The sequence below is a fragment of the Triticum urartu genome, chromosome 4A (assembly GCF_056163025.1).
Source record: "Triticum urartu cultivar PI428250 chromosome 4A, HENAU_Tu73, whole genome shotgun sequence".
Classification (NCBI taxonomy): Eukaryota; Viridiplantae; Streptophyta; class Magnoliopsida; order Poales; family Poaceae; genus Triticum; species Triticum urartu.
This window is the reverse complement of record NC_141876.1, coordinates 207,692,870-207,711,119: the sequence shown is the minus strand read 5'-3', so window position 1 is coordinate 207,711,119 and position 18,250 is coordinate 207,692,870.

Genomic DNA, 18,250 nt, shown 5'->3' with positions numbered 1-18,250 from the left:
ATCACTACGAGTGAGAAAGTCTCATCGTAGTCAACTCCTTGAACTTCTCGGGAAACATCTTAACGACAAGTCGAGCTTTCTTAATGGTGACACTTACCATCATTGTCTGTCTTCCTTTTAAATCCATCTGCACCCAATAGCCTTACGACCATCAAGTGGTTCTTTCAAAGTCTATACTTTCTTTTATACATGGATCCTCTCTCGGATTTTATGGCCTCGAGCCATTCTTCGGAATCTGGGCCCACCATCACTTCTCCATAGCTCATAGGTTCATTGTCGTCTAGCAACATGACTTCCAAGACAGGATTACGTACCACTCTGAAGTAGTATGCATCCTTGTCGACCTATGAGGTTTGGTAGTGACTTAATCCAAAGTTTCATGATCACTATCATAAGCTTCCACTTCAACTGGTGTAGGTGCCACAGGAACAACTTCTTGTTCCCTTCTACACACTACTTGAAGTGATGGTTCAATAACCTCATCAAGTCTCCACTATCCTCCCACTCAATTCTTTCAAGAGAAACTTTTCCTTGAGAAAGGAACCGTTTCTAGAAACAATCACTTTTGCTTCCGGATCTGAAATAGGAGGTATACCCAACTATTTTTGGGTATTCTATGAAGATGCATTTATCCGCTTTGGGTTCGAGCTTATCAGCCTGAAACTTTTTCACATAAGCATTGCAGCCCCAAACTTTTAAGAAACGACAGCTTAGGTTTCTCTAAACCATAGTTCATATGGTGTCGTCTCAACGGAATTGTGTGGTACCCTATTTAAAGTGAGTGCGGTTGTCTCTAATGCCTAACCCATAAAAGATAGTGGTAATTCGATAAGAGACATCATGGTATGCACCATATCCAATAGGGTGCAGTTGTGATGTTCGGAGACACCATCACACTATGGTGGTCCAAGCGGTATTAGTTCTGAAAAAATTTCCACAATGTCTTAATTGTGTGCCAAACTTGTAACTCATATATTCATCTCTATGATCATATCATAGACATTTTGTCATCTTGTCACGATGATCTTCAACTTCACTTTGAAATTACTTAAACCTTTCAATAATTCAGACTTGTGTTTCATCAAGTAAATATACTCAGCATCTACTCAAATCATCTGTGAAGTAAGAACATAACGATATCCACTGCGTGTCTTAGCACTCATTGGATTGCACACATCAAAATGTATTACTTCCAACAAGTTGCTTTCTTGTTCCATCTTACTGAAAACGAGGCCTTTTAGTCATCTTGCCCATGTGGTATGATTTGCATGTCCCAAGTGATTCAAAATCAAGTGAGTCCAAATGATCCATCTGCATGGAGTTTCTTCATGCATATCGACCAATAGACATGGTTCACATATCTCAATCTTTTCAAAAATGAGTGAGTCCAAAGATCCATCAACATGGAGCTTCTTCATGCGTTTTATACCAACATGACTCAAATGGCAGTGCCACAAGTACGTGGTACTATCATTACTATCTTATATCTTTTGGCATGAACATGTATATCACTACGATCGAGATTCAATAAACCATTCATTTTAGGTGCAAGACCATTGAAGGTATCATTCAAATAAACAGAGTAACCATTATTCTCCTTAAATGAATAACCGTGTGGCGATAAACATAATCCAATCATGTCTATGCTCAACGCAAACACCAAATAACAATTATTTCGGTTTAACACCAATCCCGATGGTAGAGGGAGTGTGCGATGTTTGATCACATCAACCTTGGAAACACTTCCAACACATATCGTCATCTCACCTTTATCTAGTCTCCGTAGCCTTTTATTTCGAGATACTAACGCTTAGCAACCGAACCGGTATTTATTACCCTGATGCTACTAGGAGTACTAGTAAAGTACACAATAATATGACGTATATCCAAAATACTTCTGTCGACCTTGTCGGCCTTCTCATCTACCAAGTATCTAGGGTAGTTCTGCTTCGATGATCATTCCACTCATTATAGAAGCACTTAGTCTCGGGTTTGGTTCAACCTTGGGTTTCTTCACTAGAGCAGCAACTGATTTTCCGTCTCATGAAGTATCCCTTCTTTCCCTTGCACTTCTTGAAACTAGTGGTTTAACCATCAACAATTGATTCTCCTACTTGATTTCTACTTTCGCGGTGTCAAACATCGCGAGTTGCTCAAGGATCATCATGTCTATCCCTGATATGTTATAGTTCATCACAAAGCTCCAATAGCTTGGTGGCGGTGACTATGGAGAACCATCACTATCTTATCTGGAGGATTAACTCCCACTCGATTCAAGCGATTGCAGTACTCAGACAATCTGAGCACATGCTCAACGATTGAGTTTTTCTCCCTTAGTTTGTAGGATTAAGAAACTTGTCAGAGGTCTCATACCTCTTGACGTGGGCACTAGTCTGAAATTCCAATTTCAGTCTTGGAACATCTCATATGTTCTGCGACATTTCAAAAACGTCTTTGGTGCCACAATTCTAAACCATTAGTATTATGTATTGAACTATCACGTAGTCATCAAAACGTGTATATCAGATGTTTCCCAACATCTATAGACGATGCTCGAGGTTTAACACACTGAGCGGTGGATTAAGGACATAACCCTTCTGTGCAGCAATGAGGACAATCCTCAGTTCACGGACCCAGTCCGCATAATTGCTACTGTCAACTCTCAACTAAATTTTCTCTAGGAACATATCTAAAACAGTAGAACCAAAGCGTGAGCTACGACATAATTTGCAAAGACCTTTGGACTATGTTCATGATAATTAAGTTCATCTAATCAAATTATTCAATGAACTCCCACTTAGATAGACATCCCTCTAGTCATCTAAGTGATACATGATCTGAGTCAACCAGGCCGTGTCCGATCATCACGTGAGATGGGCTAGTCATCATCGGTGAACATCTTCATGTTGATCGTATCCACTATACGACTCATGTTCGACCTTTCGGTCTTCCGTGTTTCGAGGCCATGTCTGTACATGCTAGGCTCGTCAAGTTAACCTAAGTGTATTGCGTGTGTAAATCTGGCTTACACCCGTTGTATGCGAACGTTAGAACCTATCACACCCGATCATCACATGGTGCTTCGGAACAACGGACCTTTAGCAACGGTGCACAGTTAGGGGGAACACTTTCTTGAAATTATTGTGAGGGATCATCTTATTTATGCTATCGTCGTTCTAAGCAAATAAGATGTAAACATGACAAACATCACATGCAAATCATAAAGTGACATGATATGGCCAATATCATCTTGCGCCTTTGATCTCCATCTTCGAGGCGCGTCATGAACACCACCGTCACCGGCATGACACCATGGTCTCCATCATCATGATCTACATCATCGTGTCTTCATGAAGTTTTCTCGCCAACTATTACTTCTACTACTATGGCTAACGGTTAGCAATAAAGTAAAGTAATTACATGGCGTTTTCATTGACATGCAGGTCATAAATAAATTAAGACAACTCCTATGGCTCCTGCCGGTTGTCATACTCATCGACATGCAAGTCGTCATTCCTATTACAAGAACATGATCAATCTCATACATCACATATATCATTCATCACATCCTTTTGGCCATATCACATCACATAGCATACCCTGCAAAAACAAGTTAGACGTCCTCTGATTGTTGTTGCATGTTTTACGTGGCTGCTATGGGTTTCTAGCAAGAACGTTTCTTATCTACGCAAAACCACAACGGTGATATGCCAATTGCTATTTACCCTTCATAAGGACCCTTTTCATCGAATCCGATCCGACTAAAGTGGGAGGGACAGACACCCGCCAGCCACCTTATGCATCAAGTGCATGTCAGTCGGTGGAACCTGTCTCATGTAAGTGTACGTGTAAGGTTGGTCTGGGCCGCTTCATCCCACAATGCCGCCGAATCAAGATAAGACTAGTAACAACAAGCAAATTGAACAAATCATCACCCACAACTACTTTGTGTTCTACTCATGCATAGAATCTATGCATAGACCTAGCTCATGATGCCACTGTTGGGGATCGTAGCAGAAATTTAAAATTTTCTACGCATCACCAAGATCAATCTATGGAGTAATCTAGCAACGAGGGGAAGGGGAGTGCATCTATATAACCTTGTAGATCGCTAAGCGGAAGCGTTGCTAGAACGCGGATGAGGTAGTCATACTCGTAGCGATTTAGATCGCGGTTGATTCCGATCTAAGCGCCGAACAACGGCGCCTCCGCGTTCAACACACATGCAGCCCGGTGACGTCTCCCATGCCTTGATCCAGCAAGGAGAGAGGGAGAGGTTGGGGAAGACTCCGTCCAGCAGCAGCACGATGGCGTGGTGGTGGTGGAGGAGCGCGGTACTCCAGCAGGGCTTCGCCAAGCACTACGAGAGACAAGTAGGGAGAGAGGTAGAGCTGCGGCTTGGGAGAAAGAGACTCGTGTGTTGTGCAGCCACAAAACCAACACTATATATAGGGGCAAGGGCAAGGGGAGGCGCCCTAGGGTTTCCCCTAGGGGGGCGGCGGCCAGGGCAGATGGGATCTCCCCCTTGGGTGACTTGGCCCCCAAGCCAGGAGGTGGGAACCCTAGATGGGGCGCCCCAAACCCCCTGGTCACGTGGGAATAGGTGAGGGGGCGCACAACCCCTTAGTGGGCTGGTTTTCCCCCCCTTCCCTTGGCCCATGAAGCCCCCAACACTTGTCGGGGCTCCCGAAACACCTTTCGGTCATGATGGTCATCACCCGGTACCTCCAGAACACTTCCGGACTGCAAAGCCCTTCGTCCAATATATCAATCTTCACCTCCGGACCATTCCGGAACTCCTCGTGACGTCCGGGATCTCATCAGGGACTCCGAACAACATTCGGTAACCGCATACATACTTTCCCTATAACCCTAGCGTCATCGAACCTTAAGTGTGTAGACCCTACGGGCTCGGGAATAATGCCGACATTACCGAGACATCTCTCTCGTCAATAACCAACAACTGGATCTGGATACCCATGTTGGCTCCCACATGTTCCACGATGATCTCATCGGATGAATCATGGTGTCAAGGATTCAGTCAATCCCGTATACAATTCCCTTTGTCTACTGGTATGATACTTGCCCGAGATTCGATCGTCGGTATCCCGATACCTTGTTCAATCTTGTTACCGGCAAGTCTCTTTACTCATCTGTAACACATCATCCCGTGATCAACTCCTTGGTCACATTGTGCACATTATGATGATGTCCTACCGAGTGGGCCCAGAGGTACCTCTCCGTTTACATGGAGTGACAAATCCCAGTCTTGATTCCTGCCAACCCAACAGACACTTTCGGAGATACCCGTAGTGCACCTTTATAGCCACCCAGTTACGTTGTGGCATTTGGTACACCCAAAGCATTCCTACGGTATCCGGGAGTTGCACAATCTCATGGTCTAAGGAAATGATACTTGACATTAGAAAAGCTTTAGAAGACGAACTATACGATCTTGTGCTAGGCTTAGGATTGGGTCTTGTCATCATTCTCCTAATGATGTGATCCCATTATTAGTGACATCCAATGTCCATGGTCAGGAAACCATGACCATCTATTGATCAACGAGCTAGTCAACTAGAGGCTTACTAGGGACATGTTATGGTCTATGTATTCACACATGTATTACGGTTTCTGGTTAATACAATTATAGCATGAACAATAGACAATTATCATGAGCAAGGAAATACAATAATAACCATTTTATTATTGCCTCTAGGGCATATTTCCAACAGTTGGCTCCCTTCCCGCTCAATTTTTGGGGAGAGTACCAGGGCCTCTATAAATAGGACTGGCCACCACCGTAGCTAGGGAGATCGATCGATCAGTCGGACCAAGAGAGACCAGGACAACCATGAGTTCACCAAGCACCAGAACACCTTTCCTTAGGAGGCTGTTCTTCCCCTTGTACTTTTCATCCTCAGCCTAAGAGGCAATCCACCACACCACACTGGAGTAGGGTATTACACCACAACAGTGGCCCGAACCAGTATAAATCTTGTGTCCTTTGTGTTGTGAGTTCGTCGAGTTAGCCCGTAAGATGTTAGTGAAGCTAGGACGTGGATCGGCAGGGGGAGATCTTCATGTGCACCCCAGTGTTCGAACCTTGAGGGTTTTGCCGGAACCCGTGATCCGACATTTGGCGCGCCAGGTAGGGGTGCACCGAAGCTTCTCTTTCGTCGCTCCTCGTCTCGTTGCCCCATCGCCTCCATGGCGGACGCTCGCCTCTCTCGCGCTGAGCGCTAGGCTGCCCTCGCCGCCCACATCGCTCAGACGGCTCCCGTCGGCGGGCCACCCCGTCGTTCCCCGTCGCCTGCCGCCAACACCACCATCGGCCCGGCGGGGAACGAGCAGCAAGCGTCCTCGCTTCACCCCTCTATGTGGCGGGACGGCTGTACCACCAGTCCATCGCTAACCCTGACCGGCTCATCATCCCACGCTCGTCGCGCTCCCGTGGACGCGCAGGCCTCTCTGTGCATGTCACGCGAGCTCCTGCGCTACCGCCCAGTCGATGACCTCTACAAGGACTGTCTCGACCGCATCGTCGATCTTGTCAGCGCCGCAGGAGGTTCCTAGCGCCGTCCTCTCGCCATCGCCCTATGCCAGTTGCGGGCGGCGTGGCCCATGGAGCGCCTCCACCACCTCTGCCCCAATATGGAGTCTTGGCGCCCAGGCGCGCGGCCCCACGGTGCGACCCGCCGTGTACGGCGCCTGTGCAAGAAGAAAGAAGCTGCCAAGAAGTCCCTTGACCGTGAGAAAACGCCCCCGCGCTCCCTGCGCCACCACGGCAAGACTGCGTGCCGCCTGCGGCGGCGGTGCGCGGACCCCAATAAGGGCAAGTTCTCCACCAGCGCAGAGTCCCGGTGACCATGTCCGGATGCCGCCCCTTCACCTTTGAACTGCGTAGCGTCGCTTGGCCGGGAAAGTTCAAGCCGGATCTGCCTCCTCACTACGACGGCACCCCTGAACCCGCGGAGTTCCTGCAGCTCTATGAGCTGAGCATCGAGGTGGCCAACGGTGACGAGAAAGTCATGGCGAACTGGTTTCCCATGGCTCTCAGGGATGGTGCCCGCTCCTGGCTCCTGAACCTGCCTCCAGGCTCGATCTCCTCCTAGGACGAGATGCACGACCATTTCGTCGCCAACTTCCAGGGCACTCACGAACGCCCACTGGCTATGGGTTTCCTACTCCGCGTCAAGCAACAACCAGGAGAGACCCTCCAGAAGTATATCCAGCGCTTCAGCAACGTTCGCCTCAAGATCATTGAGGGAGTCCTGGATTAGGGGGTGTCCGGATGGCCGGACTATACCTTCAGCCGGACTCCTGGATTATGAAGATACAAGATTGAAGACTTCGTTCCGTGTCCGGAAGGGACTTTCCTTGGCGTGGAAGGCAAGCTTGGCGATACGGATATGTAGATCTCCTACCATTGTAACCGACTTTGTGTAACCCTAACCCTATCTGGTGTCTATATAAACCGGAGGGTTTTAGTCCGTAGGACGACATACAGAACAACAATCATACCATAGGCTAGCTTCTAGGGTATAGCCTCTCTGATCTCATGGTAGATCTACTCTTGTACTACCCATATCATCAATATTAATCCAGTAGGACGTAGGGTTTTACCTCCATCGAGAGGGCCCGAACCTGGGTAAAACTTCGTGTCCCTTGCCTCCTTTTACCATCCGGCCTAGACGCATAGTTCGGGACCCCCTACCCGAGATCCGCCGGTTTTGACACCGACATTGGTGCTTTCATTGAGAGTTCCTCTGTGTCGTCGCCATCAGGAAGGATGCCTCGCCCCATCTTTAAAGACGGCACCGTTGCTAAGGGAGCTTTGGCTGTCGGCCAAACCCTCCGGCTAGGTGGTTTTCTTATGACCGCCTGTTCGGCTTCTACGCCGACGATGACCTCTCGAGCCATCGAAAACAATCTTCATGTCAGCTCGGAACTTGCGGATCAGTTAGATCCAATGGAGCTCTCCTCCATAAACGAGCTCTTGGATTGCATCGCCGCCCTGGGAGTCGCTAGCGATTACGACCAGATTGGGCCTAAACCCGATCTGAGAGAGATTAACTCTCCCCAAGTCACCCATCACGTTGTCGTGGTAGAGGGACAGTGCGGCGACCCTTCATCTATCTTAAGGACTAGCTACGTCCGGATTCCCGATCCCTCCAAGCCGGATACCCGCGGAGGGGAGGATATCACTCAAGACCTGAACTTAGAGTCAGGCGACGGGCTGGATTTATTGGACAACATCCAGGAATCCAAATTTTCGAGTTCGGAAACTCCTCGGCCTCTGAGCCTCAGATTGGGTGAGGCTTTGGATTTAATTCCACCCACCCACCCGAACACACGCGATCTATCCCAAATCAGGCAAGAGCCCGAAGAAACAGTACATCATTACTGGGCCAGATTCCTCCTAGTTAGGAACAGGATAAGGGACTGCCGCGAGGAAGACGCAATCTCAATCTTCTGCAATAATTGCACGGACAAGGGAATCCTCAACGCCATAAGTCGCCGTGATATTACACGCTTCGCTGACTTAGCGTCCATTGTACGAAAGTATTATGCGATGGAAAGCGCCTGGAAAACCAAAATAAAATTTTGGGACGATCCGGCCCTGAGTACAAACCCAGTCCGAAATAAAAGGGTGCATCATCGCCAGACACCCGGGTCAAACACGAAAAAGCAAAAACCCTATACTGGGCATGGAACCGTACTGGAAGGATGGCTGAATGGACCCTGTAAAATTCACAGTACAGAGGACACCACACCAACTCACAACCTTAGAGTATGTTGGATACTCCGGCAGGTGGCCAAAATTGGTGAAGATCTCCTAATTCCGGAGGCCACAGAAAGCCACCCCAGAGACTCCAATACGGTATTAACAGTCTTCGAGACTTTCACATCAAATAATATGTGAAAAAGGACACTCCGCAGCCTTGCCGAAGTCTACCTAGTAGCAACAATAAACCCATGGAGTGACACGACTATTACCTTTAACGCAAGTGATGAACCTAAATTCTGAATAGCCCGACCACCAGCCGCATTGGTCCTCAGTCCAATAGTGGATAGCTTTCGTCTTACCAAGGTACTCATGGACGGCAGCAGCGGACTAAACCTCATTTATGAGGAAACCATTCAAAAAATGGAAATAGACTGGAATCGCATTGAGAGAAGCAGCACAACCTTTAGAGTAATAATCCCCAGTCGGGAAGCGCGCTGTACAGGAAAAATCACACTAGATTTGGTGTTCGGCACACCGGATAATTACAGATCCGAAGAGGTCACATTCCATGTGGCTCCGTTCAGCAGCGGTTATCACACTCTGCTAGGGCGGCAAGCGTTTACAATCTTCCAAGAAATACCCCATTACGGGTACATGAAGCTCAAGATGCCCGGGCCTAACGGGATCATCACTCTCGCTGGTGATCCGGACATAGCACTCCGCGCCGAAAACAAGACAGCCGCACTGGCCCTTGAGGCACTATCCGAAGCCCTAGCGGCTGAGGAACTAACTGTGCTGTGCTCCACGGTGAATAGGGACGATGTGGTACTCGACAAAAGATCCAAGTCCACCTCCTTTAAACCGGCAGACGCAATAGTCAAATTCCAGGTCCATCCAACGGACCCCAATAAAACAGCTTCCATCGGGGCATAGTTAAACCCCGATGTAGATGCCGCACTGCGAGAGTTCCTACGAGAGAACTGGGACATTTTCGGCTGGCACCCTTCAGACATGCCAGGAATCCCACGCAGGCTGGCCGAGCAAAGCTTAAATATCCTAAAAGGATTCAAACCTGTCAAACAAGCTCTTCGGCGTTTTTCCGAACCGAAGAGACAGGCCATGGGAGAGGAGCTAGCAAAGCTATTGGAGGCCGGATTCATCAGAGATATAAAACATCCGGACTGGCTAGCAAACCTGGTGATGGTACCAAAGAAGGACAAATCCTGGCACATGTGTTTGTCTCCTTCCTCTGTCCATTTTTTATATACTATCTGTCTTACATTTCTCTCCTTCTCCCCTTCCTTTCTCTTATAGCCTTTAAAGGCTCATAAAATGACGTGCTATTCACACTCATTAAACCTGGGGGCTTCTTTTACCAGAAGCTTATTTATACGGGCTTCATGCCCAACACATGTGTGACACTTCCGCGTGTACCTTTTATTTCACCATTATATGCATCGATATGACTTAAGTTTTGGCCAAGCTGGGTTGCCTGGCTCCTGTGCTTACCCCTACGTTCCCGATTATTCGGCTAGGCGGTAAAGGGAGCACCTCTACGATTATTACTGCCGGATCAGCCGGATGTGTACCTCAGATTGGGTGAAGCTGAAAGCTAGCGTTCTTAAGGGAATAATCGGTCAGTGACCTAAAAGATGATCTTTTTACTTATTTATTTATGCGCCCCCAGATGCTTTTTTCTGCGTCTTTTTCGCAGAATGGGCATGCACTTTAGGGCATGCCTCCCAAGGAAAGGAACCCAAAACGGAACTATTCTCCCTGGAAGATGTTTCTTACTAACCATGTAATATAACATAACTAGTCGGGCACTTGTCTGTTCACGCACTAATGACCCCTACGCCTGGTCTCCATGCATTCCCCGGTTCTTATATAACTGCATGGGAATTCGGACACACTCCGGACCATTAGGTCCCGAGGCTGAAGCGAAAAGGTCGGCCATGACAGATGATCTACAATCTGGCTAGAAGGCATTATAAATGTCAATTAAATTACATAGTCATTCTGACTGATTGTATTCCTCTTCAATACCATCCAACAGGCTGTCTAATTTACAGTCCTGCTGGGAATACTTTGCGGCCAATTCTACTTGGCCGTGTACTAAGCTTACAGGGATCTCCTTCCCATCAGGCCCCACAGGACCGACCTCGGCCATGTGGTTGGGGTCAGCCTTTGTGTACCGCGTCTTCACCATGGCCCAGGCCTTCCTAGCGCCTTGACGGCAGGCCGATATCTTCCACAATCGGAAGAGCGGCCGATCTCCCTTTAGCTTCTCCGCAAGCTCTCCAATACCTTCGGGCACGGAGATGGATGGCCACAGGGCCTGGGCAATGCCTCGCATCGCCTTTCGAACTCGCTCGAGCAGTTGCGAGAGCTTGGGAAGAAGGTCACTCGTAGAACCGGGCATCTCCTCTGCAGGACGACCTGTTAGCACACCTACAGACATTACTCTGTTAGTCGACTTCCCCGCCGAACTTTTTTTTCTCCAAAGGTTCGTTCAAGCACTTACTAAATATGCCGCGTCGATGCTGCTGATTCTCCTTAACGGAGTCTGGCAGCTGGGCACGAACATCTTTCAGCTCGACGCCCAGCTTGGTGTTGGCATCTTGGAGATCGTTCTTCTCCCACCTCACCTTTGTCAGCACCTTCTCACCAGCCTTCAGCTGGCGTAGGAGGTGTTGCCTTTCCGGATTCAATCCGGCACCATCTGCAATTTCATTTATCAGATTCACACCCATGCCGTGCTTCGCAAAATACTTATCTTTCGAAGTGTATATTACTAGAGGGGGTCTCCTTGGGCTCCCCTACCGCGGCTAGTGCGGCCTCAAGTTGGGCTTTGCACTCTTCCAGCTCCTGGGACAGTAGGGAATTCTTTTCTGTAAGAACCTACATAACATATGATCCTTAAATCAGTTATTCTAACTGTTTCAAGTCTCGGGGGCTACTGGTATATATATATATAATTACCAAAATTTTCTTACCCGTATGTCTTTTACATATTGCTCCATGGCTCTGGTTAGAACATTTTGAGCAGCACGGAGGTACGCATCTCCCGACTTGAAGGCATCTAATGCCTACAAGCGTCGCAAAAAATTGTCGGGCGACGCTTGTGGTTCATGGCACTCTCCACCTCAGAGTTGGTGGCAGACAACCTGTCCACATCCTCCGTCGGAGGAGCGTCCAGTGCACGCCTTGTGTTCGCCTCCGCCTCTGGACCAGGCTCTGGAGCCTGGCTGGTGGAGGCGTGATTGGCAGCCTCTCCGAATATAGTCCGGCGAGGTCTCTTTGTCTTGAAGAGAGCACGAGTATTAATATGCCTTAAAGGTATAACACCTGGGATTAGGAGGTGTGCCATACCTTTCCGCTGACGCCTCGGTCCGGACTGCACCTCTTTTCTGCCCACGGGGCCCTGCGGCCCCTCCTCAGCTTGTCGCCGCAGGTTCGGCCTCCCGTCTCAGAAACCTCCCCTGTAAAGTTCGGTTGTAATCAGGAAACTGAAAACATGAGAGGGCGGACCCCTATTCGGGGTACTGGGACTTCAATCTCAGTTACCTGGGAGGCCCGGATTTGCCCTGGGTAATCGGCCGTAATGGCCACCAAGGCATTGTCCTTGCTAAATTAATGGAACACTCCATCAATCAGCTCCACAGATACGTCCGGATCCTCTTGAGAGGCTGGGTCGAGGGACCGTCCTGGGTCCTCGGGTTGTGGAGGAGGGCTGTTTATTTCTTTAACAGCCTGGCGCAGTTCCTGAGTTGAAGTCGCTAGACTGAATATTTAACGATGGGGATATAAAACGGATGGGCAAGATGCGACCACTTACCCAGCTTGGAGGATTGTACATAGAAAATCCACCCTTCGGGTCGACGCGGATAAAATCCTCCTCTTCTCCCTTGTACAAAGCGGACAAGGTATTTGCTAGAGCCGCAGCCAAATCCGTCCCCTTACGGCCGTAGCAGGTGGCATCGTCCTCCCAATTTAAGTCCCACATGGGGTGGCCTCTATACTGTAGCAGCTGCACCCCTTGCATGATGCATGCGGCCATGACCCCGATCATGGTCAGTCCGGAGCTAACAATCTTATCCGGCCCATCAGGTAAATAATGTCCTTGCCACTTTCCCTCTAAGGGCTACAAGGACGCCAACTTAGGCGCTTCTTTAGTGGGGCACGGTCGAACTCAGGGAGGCCGATCTGGACAGGATCCGGCAGCGGGACGTCCTCTATGTAAAACCATTCCGAAGGCCAGTCCTTGGACGCCTTCTTTGGGGTTCCGGGTAGATATCCGGTCCCAGCGATGCGCCACACTTCGGCTCCGCCCACTTGATATATTGACCCCTTCTTAGAACGGGGCACGAGGCAGAATAGCTCTTTCCACAGCCCGAAATGAGCCTCAACACCCAAGAACAGCTTGCAGAGGGCTACGAAGCCCGCGATATGCAATACAGAGGGAGGCGTGAGATTATGTAGTTGGAGGCCATAGAACTCCAGGAGCCCCCGGAGAAATGGATGGATTGGAAATCCTAGCCCTCTTATTAAATAAGGGACGAGGCACACCCGCTCTCCTTTGGAGGGATTAGGGGTACTCTCCGCTTGCTCTCCGCCATTATAGATGGCATGACCAGCTCGAACTGGGACCATATAGGCCGGGGGGAGAAATCCCTTGGTCTGGAGTGTCACTAGCTCACTATGCGAGATGGAGCATCTCTCCCAATATCCAGGCTGAGGGCTGGAAGGGCGAGAGGAGGAGTTGCGACGGCTGGCCATGGTGGTATGGACCTTTGTCGGATGCACTCTGATGAACACTCGCGAAGGGGAGAAGGTGTGGTTTCGATCTAAATCCTCGTCCCCTTAAATGGGCGGCTCATTTACGCGACTAGGCGTGTGGATGTAAAAACACTCAGACTTTTCATATTCATTTGACACGTGGGAGACGACCATTATTGGGCGTAGAAGCCGAGGAGCGCAACATTTACAAGAAACCGGACTTTATTCAACAGGTACACGGAATTTGGAGTGGAACCCGCCTTGCAATGCCGAAGACAATCTGCGCGCCGGACTCATTGTCATTGAAGCCTGGTTTGGGGTTACTGAGGGAGTCCTAGATTAGGGGGTGTCCGAATGGCCGGACTATACCTTCAGCCGGACTCCTGGATTATGAAGATACAAGATTGAAGACTCCGTCCCGTGTCTGGAAGGGACTTTCCTTGGCGTGGAAGGCAAGCTTGGCGAAACGGATATGTAGATGTCCTACCATTGTAACCGACTTTGTGTAACCCTAACCCTATCCGATGTCTATATAAACAGGAGGGTTTTAGTCCGTAGGACGACATACAGAACAACAATCATACCATAGGCTAGCTTCTAGGGTTTTGCCTCTCCGATCTCGTGGTAGATCTACACTTGTACTACCCATATCATCAATATTAATCCAGCAGGACGTAGGGTTTTACCTCCATCGAGAGGGCCCGAACCTGGGTAAAACTTCATGTCCCTTGCCTCCTGTTACGATCCGGCCTAGACGCACAGTTCAGGACCCCCTACCCAAGATCCGCCGGTTTTGACACTGACAATCCCCAAGGTGACGGACGAGGCCATCATCTCTGCGTTCTCCGATGGCGTCCACGACGTCAAGATGAAGGAGGAGCTCGCCATCCACGAGGAGATGTGCACATCCCTGGAGCAGTTCATCCTGGTGACCAAGTGCGCAAGAGCTGAGGAGGGGCACCTCTCCCTCCTCGAGCTCCCGGCTGCGGACCCGGAGGAGAAGAAAGCCAAGGCCAAAGACATGAAGCGCAAGGGAGCAGCCGTGCTTGCGGCGGAGCCGGACACAAAGCACGGCAGGGACCAGCTCGAGTCATCCAAGAGCAGCCGACCATTCTGCGCCTTCCATAACCTGCATAGCCACAACACCAGCGACTGTTAAGAGCTCAGAGCCATTCGAGAAGGAGGAGGAGGACGTGGTGGCGGACACTGGGATGACTGTGGCCTGCGCCAGGAGTGGCGCGACCGGCCTCGTGAGGACCACTGGCAGGATCAACCTCACGAGGGCGCCTGGAGGGATCAGCCTCGTGAGGATCATCCTCAGGGAAACGTCGGTCTTCCTCCACTGCCGCCACCACCAAGAAGGAACGATGACCACCACCAACACAAGGCGGCTGGAGGCTTCTAGGAGCCACGTGCCATCGCCTGCATCTTGGGCGGAGCTCATGCCCCGACCTCGCAGCATATCTTCAAACAGTTTGCTCGTGAGGTGAATGCAGTCCTCCCCAAGCTCGAGGCCACGCGCCCGCTCAGGTGGTCCCATTGCGCCATCACATTCAGCTCAGGAGACCAGCTCAAGTGCGCGGCTACCGCCGGTGTCCTCCCGATGATGTGTTCACCCGTCATCAGCAACGTGCAAGTCACCAAGACCCTCATCGACGGCGGTGCATGGCTCAACGTCCTGTCCGTCGAAACATTCGACAGCCTCCAAGTGCCATATGATCAGCTTCAGCCCACCAAGCCTTTCTCAGGAGTGACCGACGGCTCCACCATGCCGATCGGTCAGGTCCGCCTCCCAGTCACCTTCAGACAGCACAACAACTACCGCACTGAGCTCATCGACTTCGACGTCACCCACATCCGTCTGCCATACAATGCCATCCTTGGGTATCCGGCTTTGGCCAAGTTCATGGCCGTGATGCACCATGGCTACAACATCCACAAGATGCCAGGAAGCGGCGGGATCATCACAGTCCCTTGCGAAGAAAGCCCTGTTTAAGAATTCATCCGATTAACAAGTTAACTTGCCGATTAATCCCTACTCATAGGGTCACCGAGTAGCCGATAAACTGATAAATCGTCCGATTAATTGATTAAATGGCCGATTAACTTGCCGATTAGCCTATTAATCCCCTACTCGCTAGCCAACCGAGCAGTTACCAGTTAACGATTTCCTCAACAATGGAAGAAAGAGATGCGGTGTGCTCCCTCGAGCGCGCCTTCCAAGCAATGTCAGTTGAAGACCCCGACAACAATGCAGCTCGGTACCCTCCTAAGGCCGTCCCCAAGAAGAAGCAACAACTCCATGCCGGACCTCAGAAGGGCAGCGCCGCAGGTGGCGCCTCGTCAGGATCAGTGCCCGCACCTGGGGTGTCTCCCTCTATCGCATAGGAAGGCGCGCCCGGCGCCCTCCTCAGGCAGGGCTCGGGCGCTCTCTTCAGGAGGGCCTCAGACATTGCCAACGTCACGAGGGAGGCGCTCGGGCACCACTTGAAGGCGTGTTTCGCGGCACGTCTCCTTCAGGAGGACACTGAGCAAGGAGTGCCCGACGCTTAGGAGTTCATCACCAAGGTATCTTAGGAGCTTCAGGAAGCAAGAGCAATACACGGCGACCGCCGCCCACCTGGCACTGCTCCCTACCCAGGTGAGGGTGGTGAGCTGGGTGTCTGCATCGACATACCAGGGCTCAACCGAGCCGCATCTCAGGAGCGCTTCTGGCCCTCGCGTGTTGGGCGTTGCGAAGGTCCACCTCACAGCTACGTTCGCATGCCATTTGGCCTGCCGAGCATGGTCGCTGCCTTCTAGCGCAACCTGCGGAGCGTCATGGCGGGTCAGGAGGCTAGGCACCACGCAGTCCTGGCGGAGATGGAGATGGTCCACAAGGAACCGCCGGGGCCCCCAGAACCTCCCGAGGCTCAGGGCCCCGGTGGCTATTGAGGGGCAATCCCTTCGCCGCGTACCTTCAGCTGCCTCAACACCCCTTCATCAACGGAACCAAGTGACATTTTCCAAGTTCATTTAGCTGGGAGCTCCCAGGGGGCTGCATTATTCCCAGGCCGCTTGGGTCCGTCCCTGTGGCATCTATCTTTCCTTGTTTATGACTTTAGCTTACCTTGCTGGGGGCGCCCCTCGGGCTGCATCTTCCCCAAGCCGCTCGGTCCAGACCCAGTGGCGCGTATCGTTCTGCATTTACCTGAGCTAGGTTGCCTTTCATGCTTAATCTATCTATGACTGTCACCTGCTTAATTGTCGCCCATCGCGGGAGCCGTGCGCCGGTTGTCTTTCTTCAGGACCCTTCGCGTGAGAGGATTAGGCACGGCGTCTGTGCTCGGCCCGTCCCTACAGCGTTGATAAATCCAACGGCCGAGCTCTGTTTGGCGGGCCGGCCCCATTCACGTCACCTCCTAGGGCCGTTGGTGCTTGGCTTTCTCACGCGATAACGTTAGGATATTCGTTCGACGCAGGTTGTCTAACCACCTCGCAGGACCAAGACAGCGAACAAGAATCAAGACCAGGCACAACCTGCCTTGAGGTAGGGCCTCGTGAGTCCCGCGCTGGCTCACAAGTGCCCAGACACACCTCTCCTAGCCCTGCCATGGAAGCCACGTGTTAGGGCGGGGTTGTACACACCCCAGGGGCTCTCCGCAGTAAGGGGTCCCCTCCCACGTACCGGAGGCGAATCAGCAATCACCACGGCAATCGGTGCCCTTCCTCGCGCTAACCGGCAGGAACTTCCTGAAGGCTAGAGTAGGCGGTGCCGTGGACTCTCCATATTTTCCCATGCGATTCTCTTGCGCGTTAAAAGGGGGGCTCCTGAGCATCACGTCACAGGAGCTCTTACTGGCTCTCCAGCCCTCACCCCCTGGCCTTGACCATGGCACGCGACCTGGCATACCAGCGGCGGCTTAGCTCGCTCGAGGGCCGGGACCTAAGGACGTAGAGCACCAAGAAGAACATAGAGAGGAGGGGGAGGCCCGCACGGGTCTGACCTAGCAACTCAATAGCGGTCGACGCCCAAGCCTGGTGTCTCGCGAGGAACCAACCCCAGATTGCCAAGATAAGTTTTGCGCTCAATCAACCGCTACAGCGCAGAGTTCTCATTTGTGTAGCCCCGCTATGGCGATGTAGTCTCCCTCTCTTACCTCTCGGCGGTCGCTTGCGCGCCAAAGGGGACCTCCTGAGAATCGCGTCTCAGGGGCTCTTACTGGACCTCGGGCCGCTCACCTCCTGGCATTGACCACGGCACGCGACCTGGCATACCAGTGACGGCTGAAGCCTTCCTGGGGGGCCAGGACCTGTCAGCATAGAGCACCACGCCGTTGCGAGGTTGGAAAGGGGACACTGAGCCGAAACGGAGCACGCACACGCACAATTTCATAATAAGGATAATGTCAACAAAGGATACTACAAACGCCTTACACGCCCCAGCGGGGTCCATTTCTTGATTCCTCGCAGGGAACAAAAGGCAAGAACTTAGAGAATCCTAACTACAGGTGCCCCTGTGGATGACGCCATCATCAACAGTGGGCCACCAGAGGCCGGCGCCAACCTCATCTAGATCAGCAGCGGCCTGCTGCTGCAACCCTGCTCCGGGCTCGGCAAGAGCTTGGGGGCACGTAGCTGTCGTCGTTCGTCTCTGGAGTCTCGTAAAGCTCGAGAGAGTCGCTGGACCACCAGGAGTCACCGCTATCGCTGGAGGAGCTGCAGGCGAGGCCTACGGCAGGCCCAGCGCCCGCCGCTGCG